General features: G+C 37.9%; 1 protein-coding gene across 7 annotated transcripts in view; it reads left to right on the top strand.

The window, feature by feature from the left end:
* Positions 1–12,214, top strand: part of LOC137177060 (neural cell adhesion molecule 2-like) — a 432,349-nt gene that overhangs the window by 117,281 nt on the left and 302,854 nt on the right. The gene's annotated exons all lie outside the window — the stretch shown is intronic.

Here is a 12,214-nt window from a genome sequence, read left to right as displayed (position 1 = left end):
CTAATCAGGGTTTTTCAGTGTCAGGAACAAAAGCCATTTTCATGTTGAAGGTTATAGAAAAGCACAGTGATGTAAGGGAAAAGATTATATTGGTGCCCTTCGGATAGACTCCAATGTCACACATGAGGAGACAAAGAATTTCATCACAGCGGCTGTGGTTTTTGAAGGCAATCAGAAACATTTTATGCTTTTTGCAGAGCTTCTTATTTGCCATAAAATCTTAGAGATTGACTCCCAACCCTTACCACAGGGGTGAAAAAATCCTATTAGATTGAAAAACAGCGAGGGACACGAAAACATATTAGCAATAATAACAGATTGCTGAATGCACTGTATTCAGTGTGACTATTTTAGTGGAAATGATACAGCCAGGGCATGAAGAAATTAAATTAATTTCAGAGGATCATGTAAATGCTAATGTTTACTGGTTATACAGACACTTCCATTAGAAAACCATTAGCAGGGCGATTACAATGATTAACTTAAAATTGACTTACCGCATCAATTCACTTATTTACTGATACTACTGACAATATTGCAATGTAACCACCAGATTATGAAGGACTTGATTCAGTGGCTATTCAATAAACTTCAGCCTCACTCTGTAGAAGAAGATTTGTTTGGGAGGGACTAACTGGATTTAGAAACCACAGATTGGTAGATGCAACATGTCAATATGATGTTATGGCAGTAAATCAATTGGGTTGACCTCTAGTTTAAACTAAAAGAATTCAGCTCAGCCAATGCAATTACAACCAGATAACACAGTGATTTTATTGGAAAGTTACAGATGTCACTGCAGCTATTACGCTTTAGTTCATGTGCACTTGAACAAGTTGTTCAGATGGGATCATGGTTCGTTTCCCAGAGTTCATACAGAGGTTCATTCCAAATGGTTCTTGGCACACCAAAGTGAGTGTTTTGTACAAACAAGAACATATTGAAACATGGCTTCAAGGACTGCAGAAAAATACCTGCACAAAACTACAATGTTTTCTTAAATCTGTATGCAGGTGTACTTTGTGTATTTATAAAACTATTATAGCCAAATACCCCTGAATCTAGCTGAGTTGGATCAATTGCAGCCTGATTTTGAGAAAGAAAATAAAAGAGGAGGAACTGAATCTGCTCAATTTGTGCACAACCGTAGGCACTAAAAAGCAAAAAGAACACACACAAAAAAAGGCTTGAACTGGCAAACTACTTTGGTCATATGTCTACATGGGGGCCACACTCAATGGCACCTGTTGCTGCTGTTGGGTTTAACCTTTTTTGGCTACCTGGGTAGTGATACATAATCAACCTGGCTTGCTGCAAAGTGCTGAAAATGCAATTTGCTTGATGTGCTTGAGCTTTGCTTTTGAAAACCCATATGCACTCAGTACCTTTCAAAGAGTTCCCCACCTACCTAACTATATGTTTTTTTCCAATACAGTGTTACAGAAGCACCCTTGAGAAAAAATGACTGGTCATCTGTGGTAATGATTTCTGATCGCCTCAACTCAGAGTGTGAAATGGGCTGATTATGGTGGGTAGCACACTGAATAGAAAAACTCATAACTAACCAGCTGCAGTATGTGTTAAAAACAGAATTCTTAGTGAGAATAGCTCTTCATATTAGCTATAGACACTCCGCAGGACACTAAGGCATCTTAGGGAAATGCAAACATGTGCTATTTGCAATCAGCTGCTATGTATTCTCACCACTCCAATTATTCATCTGCAGGTTCATGCATGATTTCCACTTTTCTTGAGGCAAATTAAAAGTTAACAAGCATTTTAACAAAAGAAAGTCATTTTCCCAGACAGCCGCTAAGGTGCTACAGTTTGTACTTAAAAAAATAAAATGTTTCTCACTCAACGTCCTCAAGCAAGCCACACAATGCTTGTGATTAAATGGGAGCTTCTACATCATTGTGCTTTAGCATTGTTCAGCTACCAATCAATTAACTGCAAGTACCTCGGTCTGTCTCAGCCTTTTATCATGTCGTGTTTCACTAATTGACGGAAAGTCAATGCTGGTGGTAAAGTTCTGAATATAAGCAATACGGAGAAAGTCTTCTTAGAATTAAAGAGATGGATTCAGTGAAAGTAAACATATTGTAGTGGCTTCTTGCTACTACTGCCAATAAGCAGTAAATGGAAATATATGCTTTTCTACTATTACTTAAACTTGCTAGGTCAAATTAGCCATTACTATTCTATACCAGTCAGACACCACAAAATGTATATTTTATTCATATTGATGAAAAATGCTGATAAAGGTTATCACTGCATGCTAACTTTGAAGGTGATAATCAAGCAGGTAGTTCTTGGTCTGAGAAGTGAAGCCAATGTGGAAGTGTCTTAAACCTGCATTCTCTCAATTCTCTAATGGCCAGCAGGGGGCAAATCCACTGGCTGCAAAAAGAAGTCCGATTGTATGGAAGTCTATGAGAAAACGTCCCTACTTCTCACTTGATTTATTACTTGAGTAAACAGCTTCCTAATGAGTTTATGGTCTCAATCATTTCAAGTCTCCTTGAGCATGATGTTCATTTTGTAAATCATGGTCCCATTTAGAGTAAAATAGACGATAAAGCAGGGTTTGCTTTAGGGTGTGACTACGCTGTGATTGACAAGTTGCTACTACAGCAACAACATTGGTTATGTAACGTAAACATGGTGCAACCCCACATTCACACAGTATAGGTGTAGCCATAGCTGTTGCTATTTCAGTGTTTTTTCAGTTCATGAATATTAATTGTAACATTTTGGTGGCCTGAAATAGTCTTGTTCAGCGTTTGGTTGTACTAAAAGACCCTCTAAGGAGTCAGATTTTGCCTGTTTTTCGTCAGTGAAAATTACCATTAGCATTATCAAAGTTAACCATTGACTGTAAATGCACTGTGCTAACCAAGCTAGCAGCTAGCAGCTAGTGTTACGGTCAGCTCCACCCTCTCGTCCAAATATGGTCACTTCTCATCACTTCTGGTTCCAAAAATCCAAGATGGTGACGGTCAAATAGACAAACTCGAGCCTTCAAAATGGGAATCCACAAACCAATGGGTGACATCACGGTGGCTCTATCCATTAGTGTTTACTGCCATTTGCATTGCCCCCAAGTGGCCAAAACATCAGTTAATGCAGTCATATTTATTTTACTGAATCTGTTTGTTGGTTCAAAGTCACTGGAATATGTTCCCTTTTGCAGCAAACATTCACAACTAACAGCTGAAAAATGTACTTTTTCTTGAATGACAATAATCAGTTGAAACAGTTTTCTTCTGAATTGAACTGTGTCAAAAAAAAAAAAAGAAAAAAAAGAAATTGTTTAGGCCAGTGCAAGGCCCCTAACAACCAGAGCCTGATGAAAATGCAGCGCTATAAAGCAAACCAGATCAGAAAATGACATCTCCCTATTCAGATTGACTGATTCCTGTCAAGGCTTGCATGTGAAAGGCGCACGCTCCGAGCGGCTGTTACAGAGGGCTAACCACACGTAGATAAGGCCAAGCCTGGCTGGTGAAACGCCTGGTTTGGAGCAAAAAGCAAATCATTGAGGACAATCTATTCCCACTGCTGCCAGTCACTTCACTGCTGTCAATTCAATACCGGCTGCTCTGGAGCAACACAGTGGCCTGTGAATACCATTTCCATATAATTATTCCCACATAAATGGCAGACCGCTTGCTGTTTCATCAACCTTTCGGACCACATGCTGTTGAATAGATAAATAAATAAATAAACTTCTCAAGCAAATATAGTGAAGGGGTGAGGAAAAGCTAATGAAATGGAGTGTCCTGCAAATGGGCATGAGGAAATGTTTTGTGTTTATTGTTGGATGGGATGACCCTCACTTGGAGGAACATTTGTGACTTGTATGGGAACATTTTTTCACTTTTTTCTCTTGTCAAAACATAAACGACAAGAAAACAGGCTGCAGGTATGAAGGGACATACTCAAAAAAAATGTTCTCAATCCTTTATGCTATCTGGTTAATGCAGCTTGATTGTTCCCGAGCACTAAAATGGCCCGCACTTCAACAAAGTAATCAGAATGTAAACGTTGTAACATGAGTTTGAGCAGTGTGATCAAACAGTTTCTGAGCTTTCGCTTTTGAAACTCTTGTCCGCTCATCAAGACCATGACTTTTTTCCCGCAGACTATCCCCCTGCTGTGAACTTAAAAGCATTTGCATTTCACAGCCACACTTGTGTGACTGAAGCTTTTATCGACCTAAATGCCCCTTTGAAATTCTTAACATATAATTTGAGTATAAAGCATCATTCCCAACTGTCATTCATGGCCAACGTTCTCAATAGCATGGCCCTCAAACTCAATACCTTTGATTTAAACTTATGATAGCCTGGAATATTTTTTTTCTCTTAAACACTTCACATGGAGGATTGATTTGTTTCAGTGTTGTAGCAAAAAGACAAAGGGCAACCTTTGTCCCCAAGGCTGTTCATCTCCTCAGCACACACACACACACTCACTCACACATGGTTCATGCACTGAACCATCTCTCTCTCTCACTCCCACACACACACACACACTCACACACTCACTCACACATGGTTCATGCACTGAACCATCTCTCTCTCTCACTCCCACACACACGAACACACACACACACACACACACTCACACACAGTGACTTGCACATGGCTTGGACTGATGCTGCTATCTATGTTCATCGAATTTCCATGCACCTACATGTTATAGAGCTACCCACCAATATGTATACTGTGTATACTCCATTAGACGTTTACTGCACTATTATCATTCTCTTATCATTATCATTATTATCATAATGTGTAAAGCTTATTTTTGCATTATACTGCATTATACTTTCATTGCACTAATATTACCATCCTAATATCATCATTATTATCATAATGTGTACAGCTTATTTTTGCTTTTCACATTTTTTTTTTTAAACTTCCCTGTATTGTGTTGCTTGTTGACTGTGCTACTTTATGTGCCTCTGCAAATTGCCCCTCGGGGACAAACGCAGTGTTGACTTGAATTGAATCGAGACAATAAGTCAGTCACCTGAGGTGACCTGCAGCCAACTCCACCAAATTCACTTTTTCCAGTTTTACATAGTGCAAATAAGTTTACATTTATGGAAGAGCAGTAACAAGTGAATATATGCATCTATGAATATATACTAAAACCTCTTTTAATTAATAGTATAAATAGCTGTGCATTCATGCAACGTTTAAGTAAATGTCAGACTGCTGTTTGCACAAACTCACTTGTGATAAGGAAGGAATAAAATAACAGGAGTAGCTTTTTCTTTTGAGCAAGTATTTGATAAAAAGCCATAAAATATATTCTTAGTATTCTTACAAATTCACTTGACTTCAGAGAGCATATCTTTTAAAACATGCAAATCACAGGGCAGTGATGGATACCACTGCAGCAGTGTCAACCTAAACTTTATCGCAGCTTGACAGCTGGAGGATTAAACATACTGTTACATATTTACATGTGCTAAATTGTCCAGACGCAGCAAGCGGTGGTGCAGAGGTTATTGTTCTTGTGATACATCACAAATTCATCTTTTTATGCATCATCTGCTCTTATTATTACAAACTGATCCTGATTTTGACAGCTGAGGGTGACCATTTTTTTTTTCCTTGTCCGTATGTTGTCATCTGAAGCAGCTCCAAAGACTTGAGCGGGAGGATTCGTGTACTTTTCCCTCCTTTAATTTTTACTTTTCATGCTCTTACATCATTTTTTCATCAGATAACATAACAAGCTAGCAAGTGCTAATTAGGCGGTATTAATCCAAAATACACAGAGAAGAATCAATATCATGGCTTCAGAGATTATCATTGATTCTTACAGTAGATGCAGCAGCTCTTTAAGTATAATGTGTGTCCATTTATTAGTCGTCTTTCAAGTAGAAATGAGTCGCACCAGTGGTTGAATATACATTTACTCAAGCAGAGTTTAGGTATTTTTATCTAAGTATTTCCATTTTATTCTACTTTACTGTACTTTTTACTCCAATACATTTGAGTTATTTTGCATATAGAATATATCAGCTGATAAAATATTACGGTAATAATAGTTGTAGTTATTTGCATGCCCAATAGTGTGTTAAGACGTTACAATTAGCTCCATCTAAACAACATGAAAATGCTGCTTAATGCATTAGTGAAGATAATCTGGTGATACAACAAAAACAATAATATACCATAAGAAAAGTACTATTCTTATCATGTTTTATACTTAAATACATTGCGCTTCTATTACTGCAGTACTTATTATTTAACTTATTATATTGACTTACTAAATTTTTGAATGCAGGGCTTATAATGGAGTATTTTTTCATTGTGCTATTGCTACCTGTTTAGTAAAGGATATACAGTCATTACTTCTTCCACTGATATAGACCAGGGAAGCTTTGAAGAGCTTTGGATCAATTTTTCTCTTGTTAGGTAGAGCTGTTTCAAGCTGAAACTATTTGTCAATCAACATTTCCAGCTTCTCCAATGTGAGGATTTGCTGCTTTTCGTCATCTCATATGATAGTAAAGTGAATATCTTTGGACTGTTGGTCAGACAAGACAAGCCATTTGAAAAGGTCACCTGCTTCTGGAAGATTATGACAAAAAAAAAAAAGTCATTATTTCCTGACATTTTATACTATCAATCAATTATTCGAGAAAATAATTGGCAGATTAATCGATAATAAAAAGCACTTGTTTGCAGCTGTGCATCTGTTCATAAAACAATAGGAAAGTAACAACACATAGAAATGTTGCTGGCAGCTGTGGACCATGAAAAGCTCAGCTGTGGCCAATTTTTCCTCAGCTGACAAGCTTGTTGATTGTCTATACATTTGTGTTTTCCTGGCACCTTATTTCTGCTGCACCCAGCTTTTTTTTTTTTTTTTCACTAAGGAGACATGATGTGATGCATGTGAGCATTTCAAGTCCATTTAAGGAGTACATCGTCACTTACACACACACATTATTTGATGTAAATTAATCGGAGGTAGTGAACCGGAAAGGCAATTCAGTGGACTGCAGGTCTCTGTAAAGGTTAGATTCATCATGCTACATCACAATCTGCTTCGTCAGTGTAACACATAGACAATTGATTATGTTCGGATTGCGTATCGGTATGATCTCCCTCTCCATCATCCTCGCCTCCTCCCCCTGTAAACACACACACACACACACAATTATGCACACAACTCACAAACATCATTCACAAATACTCTTTGCTGTCAGTCATTAGAGTCCCATGAGCTCTTTTGCTTGTACCTCTTCAGTCCTGTAGATCTCCATAGCCAATAATCGTTATAATTGATGTTTCCCTTCTAAGCCTCTAATGATGTTTTTAGTATTTATGGTTACAGACAGGCACGCAAGCTGATTCATAATAGTTTCTCCCTGCCATTTTATTGGCATGGTGTTTCTCACATTCACATCAGTAAATTAATTTTGACCCAGCGATGTCATATATCACAGCAAACCACTGCACGCTGTCTCTCCGTGACCAGGTTTTCTTAAGCTGTTGTCGTAAAGAATGGTTTATCGATCCTCCCCGCTGACGCTTTAATAAGTGCTTTGCATAACAAGTGTTTTACTGCGGGATAAATCACGTGGGCCGGTGGCGCCTGTCAAATGCACACACATATGTAGACACAAGGCAGAGGGAGTACACAAAAGCGAGTGACCTGGGTCAAATGAAGAGACATAAAAGTTGTCGCTTCTGCAGAAATTCATGATGAAAAACCAACTTACATATTCATTCACAGAGAGAAAAATAGCATGCTCCGAAACACAACTTTCACCCATTTAAAGACTGTAATAGCTTCACTGTTGCTAGCGAGTTAGCCAACACCACCGGATCTGTTAGGAACAGGAAGAATTCAATCAGGGAGATCCATGGGCCAGTGTCGAGGACCCTGAGTGAGATCGATGGCTTAAGAGGCAGGTCGCGAAAGGGGGCAGCTCCCTCGGTACACCGTTTCATCCCAGTCCTGTTGCCACTCCTGTTTAGGAAGTGTGACTCAGGGTATAGCGGGGGAAAGGAAGGGAGGCCAAAAGTGCTGCAGCATCCAAGTCCCAGAGGCTCAATCCACCCCAGGCCCACCAAAATAATATCATTTTATGTCATCCATGAGTGAAAGTTTCTCCAACTTGGGGAGCGCTGATTGATGGCCATTGTAAATCAATGTTGAGAATGCTGCATGCGGTTTTATAGCTGGGGAAAATGGTGCAGATTCTATACAACTCACACAACCCACTCTAACCCCCCCAGACCTTCACCTCACTTTTTACCATTCAGTATTTCCACATAAATGCCTAATCTATCGCCAACATGCAGAAAATCACTAGAAATATATATATAACGAAATTGTGATGACATTCTGAACCAACTTTGTTGCTGTATCTTTTCTAGGGGCCCTGTTTCAAGGAGCCTTATTTTAGTTAATATTGTGCTCATATGTTACATATTCTTCAATCAAGCTGCTTTGAATCAGTTTACTACAAAGTAAGTATTACTACAGCACAGGAGTACTGGTTGCACTGGATATAATGGCAGCTATGAGGTGACTGGGTACCTTCACATTGCAGAGTGTGGAAGGTGGGGGATCTAGGGGCCCACCAGAATTTTTTTTACCATGTGTTCCCTTACTAGGTTAATCCAGTAAAATTTGAAAAGTCTCATAGATTTGTATCAGCCAATTATTTCCATGCTATTCATGTGTACAGGCAGCCAACAGGAAGTTAAAACTTTCTTAGCGCATAAGCAACTTACATTGGAATCAAAGCGGCATCATCTTATAACACAACATGCACAGTTCTCCTAATTATGATCTTAACCCCAGAGTCTGGGTCAGGGAAAATGGCAGAACAAACAAAACACAGGCACTCACACATCTATAGTCTTCTTATTTATTGCGGACAAAAACAAACACATTTCAGCTAGAAGCCATAATCAGTGTAATATAAAAACAGAAGAAATGGCAATTTATATGAACAGTTGAGGTTCAAACACCAATCAGCAATAATAAGATCCATCTGTGAATGAGCTGCCCAGATACAGCCTCTTCTAATGAAGGAGGTGTGACCTCAGTAATCAGTAAAAACAATGACTAGTGTCACAAGCTGAAAGGTAATGAGTATAGAAAACTGAATACCCAAGACTGGAAACATATAGCAAGAGGCTATATATAGAGAGCAATACAATCCAGATTCATCATACATACATACATACATACATACATACATTCAAAATCTCTGAAACAGGTTATATCTATAATGGGGGCACATAGCATGTAAAAGGACAAAAGGATGTAAAAGAACTATGGTTCCCTGTTAGCCAACATAATTTGTATATTTCAAGAGAGCATAGAAAAATGTCATAGCAGAAATGTCAAGAACAACATCCACAATAAACATATAAGGAATCCAAAGATAGCAAGGACAAGTAGCATGTAAACTTTAATAAAGAGCTATATGACGTTGAATAGTTTGGACCATTTCAATAGTATATAGAAAGATATTGTAGAAAAAAATGTAAAGACAAAATACATATAAAAGAAACTTAATTAAAGGTTAATTAAAAGTTAACTGACTCTGTCAACTAGCTTGAATCATATCAAGAGAGCCCAGGAAAATATAATAGATACAATGTTAAGAATAAATGCCTCTACACAATCTAAGTATGGAATCCTGATATAGCAGGGACCCTGATAGATTATATGAAGCAACTCAACAGCAGTTCTTTGTTCAAACCCTTTAGGCTCTCAATGTGTAATGTATGAATCCAGTTTGCTTCTCTCTGTAACAGAAATCTGTCCCTATCATCGCCCCTTTTAAAAGGATGTATGAGTACATATATCATAACCAGCTGAATTGAAATGTCAGGCCAACAAGGATTTTTCATCTTTATTCCTTAAACTACTTTTATGTTGTAGAAATACTAGAAAATCTTAATACTGAAAATACTTTCAGGTCAAATGGCAGACAAGAACAAAATGAGACAGCAACCCTTAAACATTAGTAACTAAAACATATATTTAATATCCTTTTGTTAACCACAGAGAAGCTGATCGTTTTCTCTGTTTACTGATGGATCAGACAAACATGGCAGCATCTAACTCTGTAGATAAAGAGGGCTAACAATACACCATTACTGGCGACTAACAGTATGTAAATGAGTAATGGTGTCAGGCCAGGGCTAATCAATGTGCTCAACCTGCTCTTGATGATAAGTGGTAACTTGTAGCAGGACAAAGAGTTAAAGACAACCAGATTACACTTTGAACTGCAGGTGAATCTTCCAGTTTCAAACAATCCCTTTAAAACATTTCCCTTTATTCATCTTCTATCTATAATTATGTTGCATATCAAGCTACAGAGATGAAACAGAATGGGAATAAATATGTGATGTTGAGAGAAATTGTTTGACTCCCTGCTTAATTTTGCCAGCAATGCCAATAAACGCTAACGGGAGATTATCTCCAAGTGCTCAGAAATAAAACACTATATGAAAAGCTTTTGAAAGTCCAAAAAGAGAACTTGATTGAGTGATCAATACTAAAGCCTTATAAAGATGCACCGCCCGCCCACGAAGTGATCACCAGCCACTGGAGAAAGGCATAAAAAATAAAATAAAAATCAAAGATTTTGATTATTCTTTTGATACAACCATCTGTGAAGATGAGACTAAAAAAAGAAGGGCTTATAAAAATCTATCAAGCTCAAAGGGAGAGCAAAAAATAACTGACAAGAAGCAAGAAAGGCAAAGGAAAATATTAAAATGCAAAAATAACACTAAAGAAATAAAACACTAGGAAAATTGAAAGTGTGTGTCTTTGTGTGTTTATAGAGACAAAAGTCATGTCAGTCAGGTGTTTGTGTCTTCAAAGAGAGGAAGAAAAAAGAGTTACTGTTACTTTTGATCACTAGTTTTACAACTAAAACTACTCATCAGATTAGAAGAATAGGACATTATAATTACTATTACTATAAAATATGCTGTATATTTTTACACCCAACACAGGCGACTCCAGGGACGTTTTCTATTATTGAAATTGTTGAGAAATGGAGATTTGTTAAGAACTTGTGAATACTATTAAATACACCTCCAAAACAGATAGGATGTATTAACACTTTTAATAAATTAAAGCATGGTGGAGACACCTGATACTTTCCAAATTGCTATTTTATAATGTATTGTGGTAAATATTGAAGCCCAAACTCTACTGTATTAGTAAATCTGTGGTATAATCTATGAAACTGTGTTGCAGACTGATGCCACAGCATTCCTGCTTGCAGAATTCTCTCCATCGTGACGCTGTCGGATGTTTATTGAACTCATTTCAACCAGCGTGTGTTTCAGCGTTGTTTTGCTCGGAGAATGATTGGTATTTAAACAGCATCATCTCAAGAATTTTTTCTTAAACCTTTAATTCAGCTGCAGATGAGTTCTGGCGGGGACACTGAGTCCCACTTTGTCATGTAACTGATCATATGCGGTGTTGATGTATGTGAAAAGCAAGAATGCTATAAATCCTGATCTCCTGTCTATCTCGCTTCAGGTCATTGATCTGTGCATGGCGCCATTCTTCACCTTGAAGCTACGTTCCTATTTTTGAGAGGATCTGCCCTAGTTCTTGGAGGACACCTGAACCAAAACGTGTCGTATTCACCTCCTTTAGTTCTTTTCAGCTTGAGCAAAAAAGCCTGGCGCTCGCCACATGGGCGGAACAGCCATCCAGATATTTTTGCTCATCTCCTCAGTCCCTGTACTCGCTAACGTGTGATTGAATGTGTGGCACATACAGTAGGGAAGATATTAAACTGGCTATTATCAGCCAGTGTTAGGCCATATACACAAGTATAATAGTGCTATTACTGCCTGTTCACGGTTGTCACTCTTCAGTCAGTGTACTGTAAAGAAAAGCCTCAAAAATGTCAACTGCAGAGCTTTTATACTGTATGTAATTTACTATAAAATGCAGCAGTTATAGTGTTAAATGGTGACAAGCATCCCCATCATTGTCGGAAGCTGTTAACATTGAAACAGGACACCTCTGACCTATGCTGTGCTAAATCAATCACGTCAGATCATCACACAAATGCTTGTCAAGATGGTTCATTGAAGTAGTAATTGAAGTTAGATCCTGCGGATGGTTTATACCTTAAAAAGCTCATACAGTACATCTATTCCAAAATAATTATTGTGTTGGATCC

The sequence above is a fragment of the Thunnus thynnus genome, chromosome 24 (genome assembly GCF_963924715.1).
Source record: "Thunnus thynnus chromosome 24, fThuThy2.1, whole genome shotgun sequence".
NCBI lineage: Eukaryota > Metazoa > Chordata > Actinopteri > Scombriformes > Scombridae > Thunnus > Thunnus thynnus.
This window is presented reverse-complemented; position numbering and strand designations above follow the sequence as displayed.